The sequence below is a fragment of the Adiantum capillus-veneris genome, chromosome 3, assembly GCF_014529385.1.
Source record: "Adiantum capillus-veneris isolate H3 chromosome 3, ASM1452938v2, whole genome shotgun sequence".
In the NCBI taxonomy this organism is placed as follows: domain Eukaryota; kingdom Viridiplantae; phylum Streptophyta; class Polypodiopsida; order Polypodiales; family Pteridaceae; genus Adiantum; species Adiantum capillus-veneris.
In genome coordinates this window covers 4,652,474-4,670,163 of record NC_140933.1, presented here as the reverse complement: position 1 = coordinate 4,670,163, position 17,690 = coordinate 4,652,474, and positions in this window count along the sequence as shown.

Sequence of the window (17,690 nt, the reverse complement as noted above, 5' to 3'; positions counted from 1 at the left end):
TGGGCTTGATAGACCTTCTTGGGTACCCAAATTTGCTTTGTCGTAATTGTTGGAGTCCTTGTTGGTGCCCTTGATGGAGACTTCTTTTTTTGATTGGTCTGCTGATCTTGGGGTTTTGTAGTGGCTTGTTTGGGTATCCATGTATATTATTGATTCTTCTATGCATGAAGTACTTTCTTTGGAACCCACACCTGTTTGTAATAACCTTGCTTATGTAAATATGTTTGTTTATGCTTTAGAGACTTTGAGTTTTTCTTTGGTTGTCTCTTATGTGATCTTTGTTGTTGACACCTGAATGTTAAAGTTAAAGATGTCTCTTGTCAGAGTTTTTCTTTCTTGATCTAGATTTGCGGTTTGCCAAGCTATTCTTTAGGTATCCAAATTTGACGGTTTGTACCAGGTTGGTTGATCTTGGGGATAATCTTTGTCGGTTGGGATTTTTTAGGGATTATCTTTGTTGTATTGGTTGCCATTTTTGAATCTGGAGTTGGTCCTTCTTTGGGAAATTGTGAAGCTGAATCTTCTGTAGGTTTTGCACTTCCATGAGTCTTGTGTTTATTAACAGATGCAATTGTGTGCTTTCCTCTGAATGTTTAAATCTGCCCAATATTGGACCATCTTCAGCTGCTGCATGAATGGTCGTCCTAATATGACATCATAGCTATTCTTCTTGCCAAAATCAACCAAAGCAAATGTATGCGCGTACTCAATACTGCAAGAGGTTACAACTATCTTTTCTAGAAGATGAGGGGCTTTTCCATGTACCCATTTGCAAGCTTCAATTTCATTATGGTTGCTCTTAAGGCCAGTTTTCCCCATTGTTTCCAGATCTCTTATTTGTGATGGAAACTCCAGCTCCACTATCTAATATGGCCATATTAATGACACTTTGAAATTCAATCAGAAGAGTTGTATTGCAATCCTCTCCCTCACAATACTCTCCAACCTTGTTTAATGGAACTGGCCTAGTGTTGAGCTGAGGATTCTCAAGCTCTTTCATCCCTTTCAAATTTCTTGATTATTTATGCCAAACTTCTCCAAACATTTCCCTACGGTATTCCACATGTTTGGTTGTATTAGTAAAAGTTTAGCAAGTGTGATTGTACAATTTACAGGAGTAGATAGAAGGTCTATCAGGTCCTTTGAGTCCATGACCTTTTTAGAGGACAATCTCTGGGATGGGATTTCCATGATGTTTGATTTAGCTTCATTTTCTCCCGTATATGAGGGTAAGGTTCTCAAGGAACGAGGCTTACTGTTTACAGACAAGACAAATCCCTTATCTCCAAAATATGATTGCATTTCTAAATCCACTTGAGACCTTGCCTCAAATTCCTCAATCGAAGGAAGAAAGATATCTCTCCCCTTACTGAACTATTCGCTCAGTGACTCGGCTCATTGGCTTCATTTGCCTCACGGATTTTTTTCCATAAGTCATCCATACCATTCGTTTCTCTATATTCCTTAAAGATGGTATGATGAAGATCCCCATATGAATTATCTATGGTATTCAACACTACCCTTGGATTTTCTAGCTCTATGTCAAGCTTCAGACCCTCAGTCGTCTTTTTAGGTTCTGATCTAGGTGAGATTATTGGCATTAGTGGTGTAACCTCTATCCAACATCTTGGTTTGCTAGCAAGAGGTGCTATTAAGGCTTGTGCTACCTGAATCATCTTTTGACACATCTCTAGCCATTGCTCCTCTAGCTCAGCATATGGATATGTCATCCATTTCTTCTCTTGTGTTGTGCTTTGTAGGATTTTAGGATGGTGTCTAACGATTCATTGACTTTTTTGACCAAGACTGATCCTCCCAAACTAGCGCTTCTAGGCTTACAGTCAGTGGACAACTCTTTTGGTGATGAAGTTATTGGTGCAACCGTAGGTGCAACCCTTTCTTCATGCTGTCTTATTTGCTCCTTTGCTTGCATAAGCTGTCCACTAGGGAATTCTTCTCTCGTTCCCTATGTGCTTTTATCCTAGCCTTCCTAGCTTTCCAGCTATTTTGTTTACTACGTGGTTCTTTCCTAGGTGCATCCATTTTTAGCTCTTCAACTACAGATTCTTCAGCAACTTTTTGAGTCTGAGCTCTAGTTATAGCCTAAACAGACACAATGTTATCATTTTTTGAGCTTCCTAGAAGCTGTACAATCCCTTTGAACTCATTTGTGTGCGTCCCTCTCCTGCCTGGGTGGTGTGGACAATTGGAATTAGCTGTGTTTTTGCACAATGAGTACAATAGACATTTACTTGAATCGTCTCCTTGCGAGGATATTCTGATTTTGAGGCTTCTTGTGTTTTTGGATGACTGTAAACAGGTTGTGCCATGGTGCCGTAGTCATGGACCTATTTGCGATAAAGGACAATGTTCTTCCATCCATACTATATCTCTTTCTGCTGGTTTTTTGGGGTTGGTTGTGCATATCTTTGGTTATAGTAACACCCTTCCATTGTATGGTTTGTCCATTTCTATTTGATTTCGCACCATATAGGTTCTTGGAGGTCAAATTTGACTAGAGGAGCAAGTCTCTGAGATAATCATTCTTTCTATAAGCTTCATTTGCTCACTAGATACCTCTAACTTTATTGTGGGTTGGGTTCTTGGTGAATCACTCCTCTGAGAAGCTGTGTCATTCTCACTCTTAGTATCATATCTTCTCAAGGTTCTGATCCGATTTGGATAGGAGTAAGTTATAGGGGGTGGTGGTTGCACGTATGGTCCTGTTGTGACTGTGATTCCACCTCTATAAAAGTCATGTTCTATGGTTGCATTTGGGTACAACCATGGTGGCAATGTAGTTGGGCTTGTGCCAAAATGTGGATAGATTGGCATTTTAGCACTTCTAGCTTGGCTTGCCATACCTCTCATCATATCTACAAAAGGATTGGTAGACTGGCTTTCCATCTTGATGATCTTATCTTTCTTAATGTTAGGCCAACTCAATACTCTCAAGATAGTCTTTAATAAGCACCTTTGGCCCTTTGTCAGGTCCCTAAAGTCAAGTCTGGGTGGTCTTTTGACCTCTAGATACTGGTTCTGGATACCTCCTATTTCTCACAAGCTTTTTGCCTAAATATAACAGACTCAATTTGGAGTTGGCTATCAGAAGTTAGAGAAGTTTTGGTGAATTGCACTTGAAATAGCACTCAAAATAGTTTCAAGATCAAGGATTTTTGCTTGTATCTTGAACAAATGTGACCCAAATTTGTTGAAACTTGGTCGCTAGGCTTACTTTACAGTGCTTAACACTTCTAGAAGCTCAATGTGAGTTTTTGCCTCCAAATTAGGGCTACAAACATCATACACATATGATGTCTATTGTGGCCAAATCAAGTGATTTTTACTCTAGAGGATCTTTATCACTTGGGCAACTCTCAGCAACTTTCAAAATTGAATTTGAACCGGCTTTGTGCAAGTTATAAATAGTTTAAGCCTCACTCTCGCCCAATTTCTGTTCTTTGGAACTTACTGACCCAAATAGGCTCCAAATTCCATGAAATTTTGGCTATTGGCTTCTAAGGTCCCTTAGAACACTAGGGTATGCACAAATTTAGATTTTGGAGTGAACAAGGTCAGAAACACATCATACGCATATGATGTCTTTTTGCCCAAAATGAATGAGATGAATCCTGCTCCAGAGGTCGTCCGCCACTTAAGGAACTCACAGCTACTTTCAAGATTGAATTTCAACCATTTTTGTACAAATTATAGCCAAATTGAGTAAGCAATCTGTCTGGACTGTTTTTTGGTCTTTTCAAGCTCAGAACTTGGTCCAAATGCAATGAAATTTAGGCTATGGATTCCTTTAATGCTCTAGGACACTAGGAAACACTCACTTGTACAATTTGGGTCTATTCTAGGCCAAAACACATCATACACGTATGATGTCTTTTCTCCCAGATTGGACTTCTATTTCTATTCAAGGTTCTCCTTTATGGGTACACCAAATATATGTGCTTAAAATCAGCTTTTGATTTCAATTTCATGCCAATTTACCACTTTTCATTGTTATTGGCTAGAATCTGCAAAATTCTCTTTTAAATGCCAGATTGGGTGTTCAAATGATGTGAAATCTTGTAATCAAGCTTAGAAATACCTTCCAAGTGCCTTGTTGATGCCAGATATGCAAGTCAATACCCAAATCTAGGCTGGAGACATCATACACGTATGATGTCTACTGGACAGTTTTACACTTTGATCATACCCAAATTGGACTTCTCCTTGTTTTTAGGCCTTATCAAGTTTTTCCGTGCTCTTTCAAGCTAAAACAAAGAAACTTTCAAATTTTTCTCACCTTGGTTTCTTGTCTGTAGTGTTTTGACAGTTTTAGATTGGCCAAAACTCTTGTTTTAAGGTGATTCTAGGGTTAAACACCCCTTTTAAACACTTTTGTGCAGTTAGATTTTCAAAATTTGTCTCAAGCTAGAGTTGGAGACATCATACACATATGATGTCTATCATCTCAGATTTTAGATTTGTTTCTTCTATTCTAAGTTTCCCTTATCATCAACAACATGTACATGTGTTTACAGCAAAATTTAAAGCTCAAAAGTGCTAACAAACACAAGTTTTTGCTTTTTCCGTCACAACCACTACATCTTTTGGATTTTGGTCCCCAAATCTATGCCAAAACTCCCCATTGAAGGTGTTCCTAGGATAACCTTTTGAACACACTGGTAACCTCAGCTTTTGCAAAATTACCTTGCTGCTACCCCTAAAGACATGATACATGTTGTCAGGAGTTTTTTGGAGCAAGGGATTGCGCATATGTATATACACATGCATGGTGCATCGAATAAAGGATTGCCCAATTTCCATAGCCAGGTTGTTACGTGGGGCCCCCGTGTGTACAAGTAGGACAGCATGTACATAGTGCATCGATTTTCACTATTACCAGTACCAGTATGTTTTTTCTACAATAATGAGGAGTTTATAGCGCGTAAAACTTCTCGAGGAAGCTATCTGCGGGCCGACGACACGAGGTAAGCAGGTGCGTCAGATGGCATCTAGTGGCGTCAGGAGGGCGAACGGGGTCAATATTTGCACGTGAATGAATACGGACACAAAGTGGTGTTTTCTTGTGAGAGTTATGCAGAAAGGTCATCACTAGGACCACTTTTTGGGGCCACTTCACGTGGTTGCGAGACGCATTATTGAAAAGAAATGAGTGCCAGGTGTGCGCATGGATGCAGCAGGGTGACAACTATGCACTGCGAGGTCAGTTTTTGGCCTGTTCGGGGTCCGTTTGAGGTCATCTAAAAGGCCAAGGGTGCCCAACTAATAAAGCTAAGTGTGGGAACTGAAAAAACTGAGAGAAGACCAGAAAAAACGTGGAGAAGAGAGGAGAAACAGCCGCAGGTGTGTTTTTTGGGTTTTTGGAGCCTATTTTGGCCGTAAACTGCTCATCCGAGGTCGGATTTGAGCACTTTGACATTGTAGATTGGGGTTTTGGGCCGTTCCGGACGCGATGGCGCTGTCCATTTTTCCAAATTACTCACTCTTTTTCTTCTGTGTAAGTTTCTCCTATGATCGAAGCTTCTGCTCCATTTTGTGATTGTATCTGGCTTATTTTACCCATATTGTGTGAGCTATTTGCCCCATTGGTGTTGGCCCAAGATCATTTGTATCTAAACATCAAAAATTCTCTCCTTTTGAGCTGAGTTTTTTGGGTGTGTATGTGTGTGTGTGTGTGTGTGTGTATCTTCCCAAGAGTGGAGTGGGTAAACGGATCGTCTCTCTCCTCTCACTCCATAGGTGTGTTCCCTGTCTCGGCCAGGTGTGTTGTGTAAGCCGAGTGGTGCCCCATAGTGTGTGTGTGTGTATCTTCCCAAGAGTGTGTGTCGGGTTGTTATAGGGGCGTTGTGTGTGTTTTCATCCCGCTCACAACGTATGATGTCTGTTGTACAATTTTCAACGTTTTGCTTTCACAAATTGTTGTTTCGGGTCTCTACAATTCTTTTGATGTCTTGTGCCATGTTTTTATCTTTTTTAAAAGATAAATCAAGAATGTTTTTAATTTTTGTCTCTTTTGACTTCTTGGGTCTTGTGTTTTGAGTGTTTTAAGATGACCAAAATTCAAGTTTCAGGGTGTTACTAGGGTATAATGACCCTTTTGAACATACTGGGTACAATCAATTTTCACAGTTTTGGTTTCTTTTTAGCCCTTGAGACATCATATGTGTATAATGTGTAACTTTGCATTTGAGATTTTTATGTGCAGAACCCTCCCAAATGTCTTCTTATGTTCTCGGCAACCCTCAACCATACATAACTCTTTTTTGTGAACTTTGTTTTTGCATTGTTTCGAGTAAGAATCAAATTCTTTTCAAGATTTCAATGCAAACAAACAAATCAAGAAAATCTTCGTTGATGGACAGCTTTAGATCAAGATCAAATCATCTACCTAAAGCTACTCCTAAACATAAAAATGGGATTTTGCAATTGTGACTTAAAAAACACTTAACTACCACACACTAACTAGCTAATGCTTTTATTACCTCATCAACCACTCAAACACCAAAACATATACAAATCTAAACTAAAAACCATCTACACGAGTGACCCAGGCAAGACACACACTCCCTAGCACCTCTCTATGGATCCTAGCTAAACTAAGATAAAAAGAATACTCTCAAAAACCAGAGGGACTCTCACCTCATAGGTTAAATCAAAGGTCACTTGCTTAGGGTATTCGTCCTCGGCATTGGTGCCAATGTTGGGACATTATCCGTCGTCTTAGACATTAGCACAATGAGAACTAAACCAATATAATGTCAGCCAAGGATGGAGCAATGACCCGCAAGCTCATGGAAACAAGAAATTGGTTGTCAATCACCTACTCAACCTTCTAAGGCAATCACTACAAAGAAATATATCTTAGCCCACTATGTACATGACAGATACCATATCTATGACACATCTAACTCTCAAAACATAACCTAGCAATGTCCAATCGTTACGAAACTTGAGGGCTAGTCTCTATAGACCTAGAGCACACTACCCTTAAGTCTCAACCTTCTAAGGCAATCACTACAAAGAAATATATCTTAGCCCACTATGTACATGACAGATACCATATCTATGACACATCTAAGTCTCAAAACATAACCTAGCAATGTCCAATCATTACGAAACTTGAGGGCTAGTCTCTATAGACCTAGAGGACACTACCCTTAAGTCTCTACCCCAATATACTATCTACACACACACACACACACACACACACACACATGCAATCACAATCCCATATGATGTCTGACAGTAAAATTTAGGTCACCGATTTCGAACTTGATTAGGCTTATTGTCTTGCCTGAATGCGTGGATATATAACAATAATGAAAGAGACACATAGATAGGGATAAAACTCACCTTGAAGCTCAAAGAAGAGCTCTTTGCAAGGAATCCATAACTACGCGTGCTTGGCATCGATGCATAGATCTCGTCGTAGTTAACGCATTGATGGAGTCGCCTTAGCAATGTCTCTCATATAGCATGCGTAGAGAGAGAAGGAAGACCCACTCACACACGACACACCATACGTAACATAATTGAGTCCAAGATTGATTTAAAGAAATTCTATCTCAAGGTTACAAGGGTTTGGCTTATAAACATCAACCCTAAGTTGGGTATTTTAGCTAAGAAAGGTACTAATTACAATTATTGAGTGAATCTCGTTCTCCATCCACTTTCATCATTACAAGGGTTTTCCCAAGATTTACAACATTAAAAGGACTTCCCGTAATCACTGAGCTACAATAGCCGGCTTTAGGAAAAAAATGATATAATTAATTAATGCGCCTCCGTTGGCCACTTGTATTTGGCGTTGTTGGTCAACCGCTTCAACAATGGTTAGTGTAAAAGTCCTTAGACCTTAGGCTAATCTAGATTTATGTTTTAAGTATTAATAACTAAGGTGTTGGACTTGTTTGATAGCTAAGGTCCTTGGCCAATCTGGTCATGTGCTTGACGTGTCCAAGTCCAAGTCAAAGTTGAGACCTACAAGAGGGGGTGAGCCAACAAGCTAGGGGCATGAGAGAGAGAGAGAGAGAGAGAGAGAGAGAGAGAGAGAGAGAGAGAGAGAGAGAGAGAGAGAGAGAGAGAGAGAGAGAGAGAGAGAGAGAGATCCCATGCTCATGATAAGCATGTACCTACTGACTAAGGTGCTTGAGAAGCTTCCCATGCTTGGAGGGTATGGTGCTTGAGGGGCTTGAGTCAAAGTAGTGCCTACAAAGGAGGGGACGAGCCCCAAATCTAGGGATATGTTTGAATTAACCTCTCACTCACCCAAAGGGCACCCCTTCCTCAAGGGGCACAAGGACACATGTTAGGTTCTCCCTATGCTTAGCCACATGGGGTGTTTGAATCCATTTGGCTAAGATAAAGAGGGGTCCAATGAGAATTTAGAATAATTAATTAATTGTTTAAATAATTTTTCAAGCCCTCTCTCTCAAAGGGGGAAGGAGGACAGTTTTCCAACTTCTACCATGGTTGCTTGATATGCACTATGCTTGGCTAGGATTGTAGAGGACAGTTTTCCAACTTCTACCATGGTTGCTTGTGATTGACTAGGATTGTAGGAGTCCAATCAAATACAGACATGAGCTACAAGGAGGGGTCAACCAAAGCAATCTGGGGGTATTCTTGGGGGGTATACTCTCTCTCTCACTCACGCACATACTCATTCTCACTTGGTGAGAGTGCAAGAACTCCATCTCCTTCTTCAAGCTTGTTGATAAGTTGAGAGCCTACACCAACACTCTTGGCTATGGAATGCAGATCCAACCAAGATCCATGCTTCAAGGCTTAAGCTTGTCAACTTATTCATCATCATTATTATGATATTATGCTATGCTATGCAACAAGAGTGATGATAAGTGAGTAATTATCTCTTTCTCGTATGTTACTTCTTCTTTCTCTTCCCTACCCTTATTCCCACTAGCTCTCTCCAGCTTTGAAGGTGTTTGAGACCTTGGGACTGAGGCCGGGGATGGTTAATGATTTTACAAAGGTTATGTTATGCTTGTGATGCATGAAGAATATTGTATTGTATCAAGTCTCTCTTTATGGGAGAATCTATAATACAAAAACCTATTAGAGGGGGGACCGACTCCACATAAATACGGTCCTTAATTGTTGTCAAGTACTCTAACTCTCTCTCTTGAAAATTGTTGTTCATGCCAAGTTAATTAAGTATAATGGTTATGTTTCTACTGCTAATTAAGTTCACCCTCTATGTTCTCAAAATAGTCTCTTAAAAATGCTCACTATAGTTCATTTAATTCCACTATTGTCAATATTCATAGGCTATTTCCATTACATCCACTTCCATAGGAACCATTGGTTACACCATAACTGGATCAACATGTGTAATGCCTTGCTTTCACCTTCTCTTTATTTTCTTTCTCTTGGCCTCGGCAATTTCCACAGCTCTTTTAAATGTAGCAAGCTCCTCTTGATTGAGCTTCTCCCTTACATTTGGATGGAGACAATCCATAAATTGATGCACTTTAAAGAAATCCGTTGGAGGTACTTGGGGATGCCGCCTCCCATTGCACACAAATTTCTTTGAATTTTTGCAAAAACTCTTGAAATCTAGCATGAACATCTTGCTGAAAACCTCTCAATTTTGTTGTTGCTTCTCTTGCGTTTAGTCTCTTTCCAAACCAGTCAAAAATTGCCTGCTTCACCCGCTCCCATGTTTTCTTTTTGTCTTCCTCTAAACATTCAAACCACTCACGAGATTCTCCTTTGATTGCAAGAGGAAATACATGAATCTTTGCTTCATCATTCACAATGTGCATGCCAAGTGTATGCCACTTGAAGTTAGCAATCCAGTCTTTCACATCCTCCTTCCCTGTGAACACTAGTCAACTATACGCCATCCCTTCGAAGTTGCTTCTCCCTTGCGTAAGTAAATCCGCAACCAAACTACCAATTTTCTTCAATGAAGCTCAAACTTCACAGCAAAACCGCTTCACCTGGGTACACAATCGGTAAATTTTTGCTCCCCGACAGGATCGCCAAAGGATGATGGAGCAAAAGATGTCGTGCACACAACCACACACCCAAAAATCTTAACACAACACATGATATTCCCTTAATTTTCTCACCTCACTAACCACCACTCAAAAGCTCAATGAGAATACTATCCACAAGCTCAATGCAAACCCCAAACACTTTGACCTACAAGCCCTTTCCTATCCGCAGACACTACAAGGTGAGTCAAGTTGATCTACACTTGAAATCATGCTTGATGGTGACCAAAATATACAAGAAAAAACATCAAAACCTCAAAAACTCCAGCCACAAAAGGGCTCTCTCAAACCATTGCAAAGGCTTCACCAAGCTCCACTCTACTGGACTATTTGGAGTAGCCCCAAACCTAATGGCACCGATAGAGGGTCACATAGTCTTGCAAAAATCCGCATCTTCTTGCCTCAATTCCTTGCACACACACATCCATGGAAACCTAAGAAATTCCATAGACTCTCCCAAGTGAAGAATTGAAGATAAAATTGTTTCATTCACTCCTCCACACACTCGAAAATAGGATGCAAACGCTAAGGCGGTCCGGGGCGGGCAACAAGAGAGGCGACCTCTAAACACCCCTCAAGGCTCCCGTGCTGCTCAATTGGGGCTGGGGCAACCACAAGCACAACACAACAACAAACCCACAACCAAATCCAAACAAGATAGGGGCACCACCTAGTTATGGTATGCGAACTAGGACGCAAGAGAGATTTTGGCACAACCAAGAAGATGCACCACACAACACACACAAGCAACCTCACACCAAGACACACATGAAATGGACCAGAGAGAGCTAGAGCAAAGGGAAGAGAGAGAGGAAAGGATCTTGCGTAATACCTTATTTGTGACTTGCAAATGGAGATGGTTCGTTATGATGCTATCGTAGAACTTGTACAAAAATCACTCAATGCTTAGTGATTGCTAATCATTGCCAAAACACACACACACTGTCTTAGGGTGTGGGAGACCTCTCACCACAATACCCTCTTACAATGGACACAAAACTGGCAATGAAAAACACACTAAAACACTTTCTAAAATCAAGATCAACCGATAAAACTCAAAATACACAAGTCACCTTGAATTCACCAAACCGTATTGCACAAATGGAAGGACGAAGATTTAAACGTCGAATCACGCCTTTGATGCACCAAACCTCAATTTATTGATGATGAAGGAGCATGTAAAATAGTGGTTTTGAGATTTGTGGAACTCACACTCTCTCACTTGCAATGTGTAGCTTGAAGGCTTCTCTCACACCAAGAGTGAAGCTCACAAGTGGTTGCTACACCTAAGTCTCTCCTCGCGCATAGAGTGTTGGGGTGCTATGTGAGATGTTGGAGGTTGTTTTACAAGAAGGAGAGGGGCCTATTTATAGGTTGGAGACCCCTCATTAAGATTATTAGAAATCCTAATTTACAAGCTAACAAATCAAGATTATGATTTTTTTGAATATCAAAACATTGCGGGCTTTCTTTGTCTGCTTGAGTCATGGGTGTGGGCTCAAAAGAGAGCATTATTGATGGTAGATAAGGTGAAAGTAAGTAAGGAGAAAGAGAGAGAGAGAGAGAGAGAGAGAGAGAGAGAGAGAGAGTTACTATACACATGTCTTGAGGTGAGGTGTCTTTTATGGTTAGGTCAATGGCTATTTTGTGTTAGTATGTTAGTGGTTAGTGTTAGTAATCACTAGAAAGTTAATGTTACATTTACAATGGATGGTTGAAGTAAGATGGTTGAATGAAGTGAGAAAATCCTTGTGATGGTGAAGCTTGAAGAAGTTTTGGATTTACTTGTGTAGGTTCTCAAAATGACTATCGACCTTCTTCTTCGTCTTCCCTTCTTTACACCACCGCCACCAAGGGTGATTATCGCGATGAAAATGGTAATTCCGTTGATGATATCTCTTGATTTACAGAGGTTAATCATGGTACACATGCTGAATTTATGTATATATATAAGGGGTAAGATGGAATTGTACTTTGGAAGTAATAGAGAGAGGCATAGAGATGGTGTATGTACATGGAGAGCTCATATGAGAGCTATGGGAGTAAGTGGGGAGGTTAATGGTGAAGAAGGTGAGAGAAACCATTGAAGGTGCAGGTTTGAGTGAGGGATTGAGAGAAATGTGTGTGTGTGTGTGTGTAGAAGTGTGGAAAGAGGTGAGAGAAGACTATGGGCTACTTGTGAAAAAAGTGGGCAGACTGGGGTCCACTCAAAAAATCATAGCTCACCGCTGGTAGCTCCAAAAATCATGAAAAAATTTGAGGTGATTATTCAAAGCGTGGGCTACATTTTCTCTTTTGATCACTGCTCCAAATTCGGAGTGGAGATAGGTGCCAAAATTCTCACCAAAAAGCCTGTTTTTATGCTTGCAAAAGTCTTTTAGTGGACCCCTCCTTTGTTGAATTTGTACAATGCATCCAAGAGTGAGCCCCTCCTTTGTCATATCATAATACAAAGCATCCAAGTTGCCCTTGACACATGCATGGAGGAGGATTATTGGTAAATAAAGAAATATATACATGGTGGGACTAGTGTATGGACTATTCATGGACTTTAGCTCAATGAACATGGTGTTAGAATAATGAGTTAAAATAATAATAAAAATATGGAGGAGTTATGGATATGGAAAGATATTGGAATCATATGATATGGTCCCTCTTTGAATTATTTTGGGTGAAAGAGGAAAAGGTATGCAAGTAAATAATATAATAAACTTGACCAATGAGTAGAAATCAATTTTTTGTTTTCACGAGGGTGAGGGTGAAAATGTGGGAGTGATTTGTATAAAGGAAAAATATAAGGTTAGAGTATGTACATATTGGCAAAAAATATACTTATGGTGTAAGAGGATGAAAGAAGGTGTACATATGTTTAATAAAACACACACCTAAGTAGAAATATTTAAATAAAATACCAAAATAATTATAAAAAATCCCTATATTTAGGCCATATTTACAATGAAATATTTACACACAAAGAGGCCATAATATACTTTTATTTTTTATTTATTTTTATTTTTTTTGGCTCACCTAGCCCAGTGACTAGCTAGCTGAGGGTTTCTAAGAAGATATGGGAAAAGTCCCGTGACTCACGCACGCCTATATACAGTGAAATGGTAGGGATAGCCACAGTGTTTGGGTGATTTTGGTAGGGTGAGGTAACTCACTGTGGCAATTACAAAGAGCCGAAAAAACGGCTATCAATGCGAAGGGACTGCATTAGACCACTTGTAGGAACCCTGCTTCCTCCCACACACAAAGAGGTGAAAGTGCTGAGTATTGGATTCAAAAGTTATCATTCAGATTGAAAACTCATTGCACCATGATCTATGTGGCAATTTACGGGATTGAAACCCCGAATGAGAATGTTTCGCGGGGAAAACCCCAAATGGGCTCCAAAACTAACCAAATTTTCTACACTGTCTACTTGATACCCAAATACCTTTTCCACATCCCCACATTCCATTTTTGACCACTTCTAGGGCGGTGCATGCATCACTACAGATCAGGCATCGTAAATAGATAATTATTGCATGTGTCAAACTTCTTGAATGGGTCGAGGGTGCCCACACCTCCCACTTGCATTATTTAAGTTCTAGAAATATTAAACACATCCCTAGAACCAAAAGAAATCACTTGGAACCATATCCAAGGCCTCGATACCTTACACAAGCATGTGCATGTGCCTGGCTGTCAGCATGCAAACTTGACTATTCACAATGTGTACACATCACATCATGTTTCAAACCCAAAACAACTCTAAAGATCTCCCAAATGCATGTATTTACATCTTTTTGTACATATGCACATGCATATATATGCTATTTTTTACATGCCAAAACTTGGTCTATCACCGTGTGGGCAACCCCTCTTGGAGAAGAGGGAATCTTGGGAGGCTTGAAGGAATCTCGACAGAAATGCAGACCTCTATGCAATAGAGGATTGGCATCAGAGGGTGAGAATCAAAGCAAGGATAGATATTTTGATCTCGAGTGCACAGTCCAAGATCTTGGGTGTGTGATGGTCTTACACACAAAAACAAAATCGGGCTACATTCAAAATTAGAGGCTTTGTTCTGTCAACATTGCAAGAAGGAAAATGAAGAGCTTGGAAAATGGAGGTCTTGTGAAATCAAAGGCCATGCTGCAGCAAACAGGAAAACTTGGACAACACTTGTAGAACCTCAAAAAAGGGAGAATTTGCAAGACCGAGTAGACTCGAGCAGCCAATTGGGGGTTGCAATTAAGCAAAGGTGTGCAGTGTAATTGCTGTAAGGCAAGCAAAGAAGGGGAATTAAACAGCACTGGATAGTGCAATTGTTTTTGGAAAATTGCAAAGGTCGAGAGTACAATTGGCTCACAAGTAAAAATTCAAGCTAATTGGTAGCTTCATTACACTGTGACAATGCCAAAGTATTCCTGCTTTCAACCATGTTGTAAATAGTATCTAGATCTGCAAGAGATGGTGGACCAAATTTATCTATCTTTGCACATCATCCACCCTAGGGTTTGGAGTTTCGTATCTTGCCTTTAGGTGATTTGGAGTCCTCATCTTTTCTTAGAACTTTGAGGGAAATTGGAGGAATGGAAAATTGCCTATTTGTGCTTATTTGCCTTGAATTTGGCTACATTCATATGTGTGATCGTACTCTCTAAAAACAAAACTCAATCAACCTATCACTTTGTTTGTTTGAATAGAAAGCCCCTAGAAAATGCTTTAGTCACCTCCATACCATAATGGCTTGGATGTTCTTTTGATACATAGATGTTGACAATTTATAGAACCTATTCCAAAACATTGGATTCACATCTCTAAGTCTAACTTTATTGACCCTCTTTGGTACCTCCTTAAAGCATATCAACCAGTCTTTGTTTGTGAAATCTTCCTCAGTAAGGGATCGTGCATCCACTCCTGAGTTGGGAAGGTCATATACTTCATGTGATTTGGCTTTGTTCATGCAAAAAACTGTCTTCCTTTCAAAAAGGCACATAAGGAGTGCACCAATGCATCTTGCCCTATAAGAAACAGGGAAAACGCTAAGACATGGAAACATGGGCATCCATCCAATAAAAGTTAAACTAAATATTCATGAATGTAGAAACATGTATGCTTAAATGCAGACTTGTAGGCCTCTACCCCAGTTTTTAAATGCATGCATATAAGCTCATGGAGCTTGAATGAATGCACAAAACATCTACACTCTAATCCAAGTTTTCTTCAAAACAAGATTATAACATTATGGACATTGGAAACAACAATGTACTATTTGCAGAGATAGCCAAAATTTAAAAGCATGAATGGATGTATGCACTAGTAATACATAATGCTCAGACGTCACAATATCAACATCAACATAGTTTTAGTAAAGCACATGAATGCTTGCACAATAGTACCTCTATGTTGGGAGTGGAGGCCTTGCGTGAAGGAGTAGTGAGCACCTTCTTTGTCCTCTTCTAGCAGGGGATATGACACTGGTCTGGATAAAGGGGAGTCTGAGGGTGGATGAGAGGGATATGGAGAATGAGTTTTTCTCCTCCTCCCTATTAACTTGCTTTCCTTTTCTTCAACTAGGGGAGTTGTCTGGCCATTGGTGTTGCCCACTCTTTGCAGCCATCAACGAGTAGGCTTGGTTGTCAATGCTCTGTAGATGCCCATGCACAACCTTTTTTTGAATTTGAATTAGGTTTTAAGGCTCTACCATCAAATTCTCAAAATTTTAGAGTTATGGTGTTTCGGCCAAAATATGGTTTTCCACAGTTTTTACCATGACCTTTCAATCCAAATTTGATGGTGGTAGTTTCTACGTACCCTACTCCTAAGTATTGCAATGAAACTAGGAAGACAAAAAAAAAAAAACGGTGCAAAATAAAGTCGAAACCAAAAATGGTACAACACTCTGAAAGTAACGAGAAAATCTAAGAATGAAATGCTTTTGTCTATCTCACTCACAACTCTTTTTACCTCTCGAGAATAGATATAGCAAGCCTTTGACTTCTAGACTTTATCTATCACTAAACCCCGTAACTGCTTCACTGCTAAAGTGTAAAGGGAATGGAAAGACAAATCTTCAAAAAAGAACACTCGAAATATGCACTAGGTCACTCACCATCTAAGGATCATTCCCCAAAAACGACGTCAATGTTAGTGGGTCACCACGATCGGATGTCAGCAGCATCATAGATGTCTCGCACTAACATAATGTCAATACTCAGTGAAGCAATTTGGATGGGTCACAGAGACTCTTTGAGGTTATCAATCTCAATAAGTGAAACTAACAAGCAAATGCATCAACTCAACAAGAAAACCACCACTTAGTGATCAAGAAATTTGCCTATGTCCATTCTCACCGCTTTTGGTCATCACGCCATTTCAACACTCAAATGAAGTCAAAATGTAACAAAACTTTAAGAGGAGTTTTATCACACGTAGGGGCCTATTCTGCCAAGTCCTGTTGCAATCTGACAAGGTACCAAAATCACAACCCATCATGAAAAAGGTCCTAAAAATTGCAATAGAACTATTCAAAAAGGTCGCCCTATGGTTTAGGAACACTCTCCTATGGTCAAAACATCCACAAACAATTATTTAGGCACTCAAATCTGAAGATTAGGCTCACTAACACTTTCCAAAGGCCAAAACGTCAAAAAATACTCATTTAAGCACTCAAATTTGAAGATTAGGCTCACTAACACTTAGTCGCGAACCTCAACAAAATTGACAATGCTTACACTTAATCAAAAGAGCAAGGAAAGAGGAACACATGCAATGCAGGTTTTAGAATTAAAAACAGATTACCCAATCATTAGTTGCAATGATTACAAGTTGGAGCTTCTTAGTCGCTTGAGCGTACGTACATCAAAGTTTATTTCTCTTCAAAAGATAATCTCCCTTCACATTAACGTCATTGACTTTTATACCTAGGGATTTTTAAATGGCTAGTGCTTGGCTTACGTGGATTTTACAAATGTCATGATAGAAATATAACTCAAGGAATTGATTGACAGAACTACAACTCAGGAAATCGACTTGCTACTTTGGAATCAAGATTTACACAAAGTATCACTAGGATAGTTCTAAAACATAATAGAGCACAAATGTGGTGTTTGAGGACACCCGTTCAATCAATCCGCCAGCAAACACCATTAGTGGCTCTCTAATCTTACCTCCCTAATCTCTACAATAACTCCCATTAAGGTATATACACAACAACAATCGTTCCCATACATAGCATACAATGTACATAATGGCAATTATTCCCATTGATTCAAAAGGCATAGAAAGTGAGTTCTTAATGGATTTTTTCATTATGTGCATGTCATGGCATGACAGACATCCCCTTTGAACCTGCACATCCTCCGATGTGTGCCGCTATAACAACACATCAATATCAGTATTCATGTTCAAAGATTGCATCTTCATTTTCTTCCTCACTTTCCAAAGTGCGAGTATCTTCCTCTTGTTTATTACCTTGTGCATCAAAGGGATTAGTATGCCCTCTTCTCTTGAATGACTTAATCCTTTCACCTGCAATTGAAACCTTCATCTTAGTTCCATCCAGCTCACTTAATGTGTACGCAGCATTTCCATTAACATGCTTACGGTGGACCAAACCACCTTTTTGCAATTTAGTGTCTCATTAATGCGCAAACCAGCATC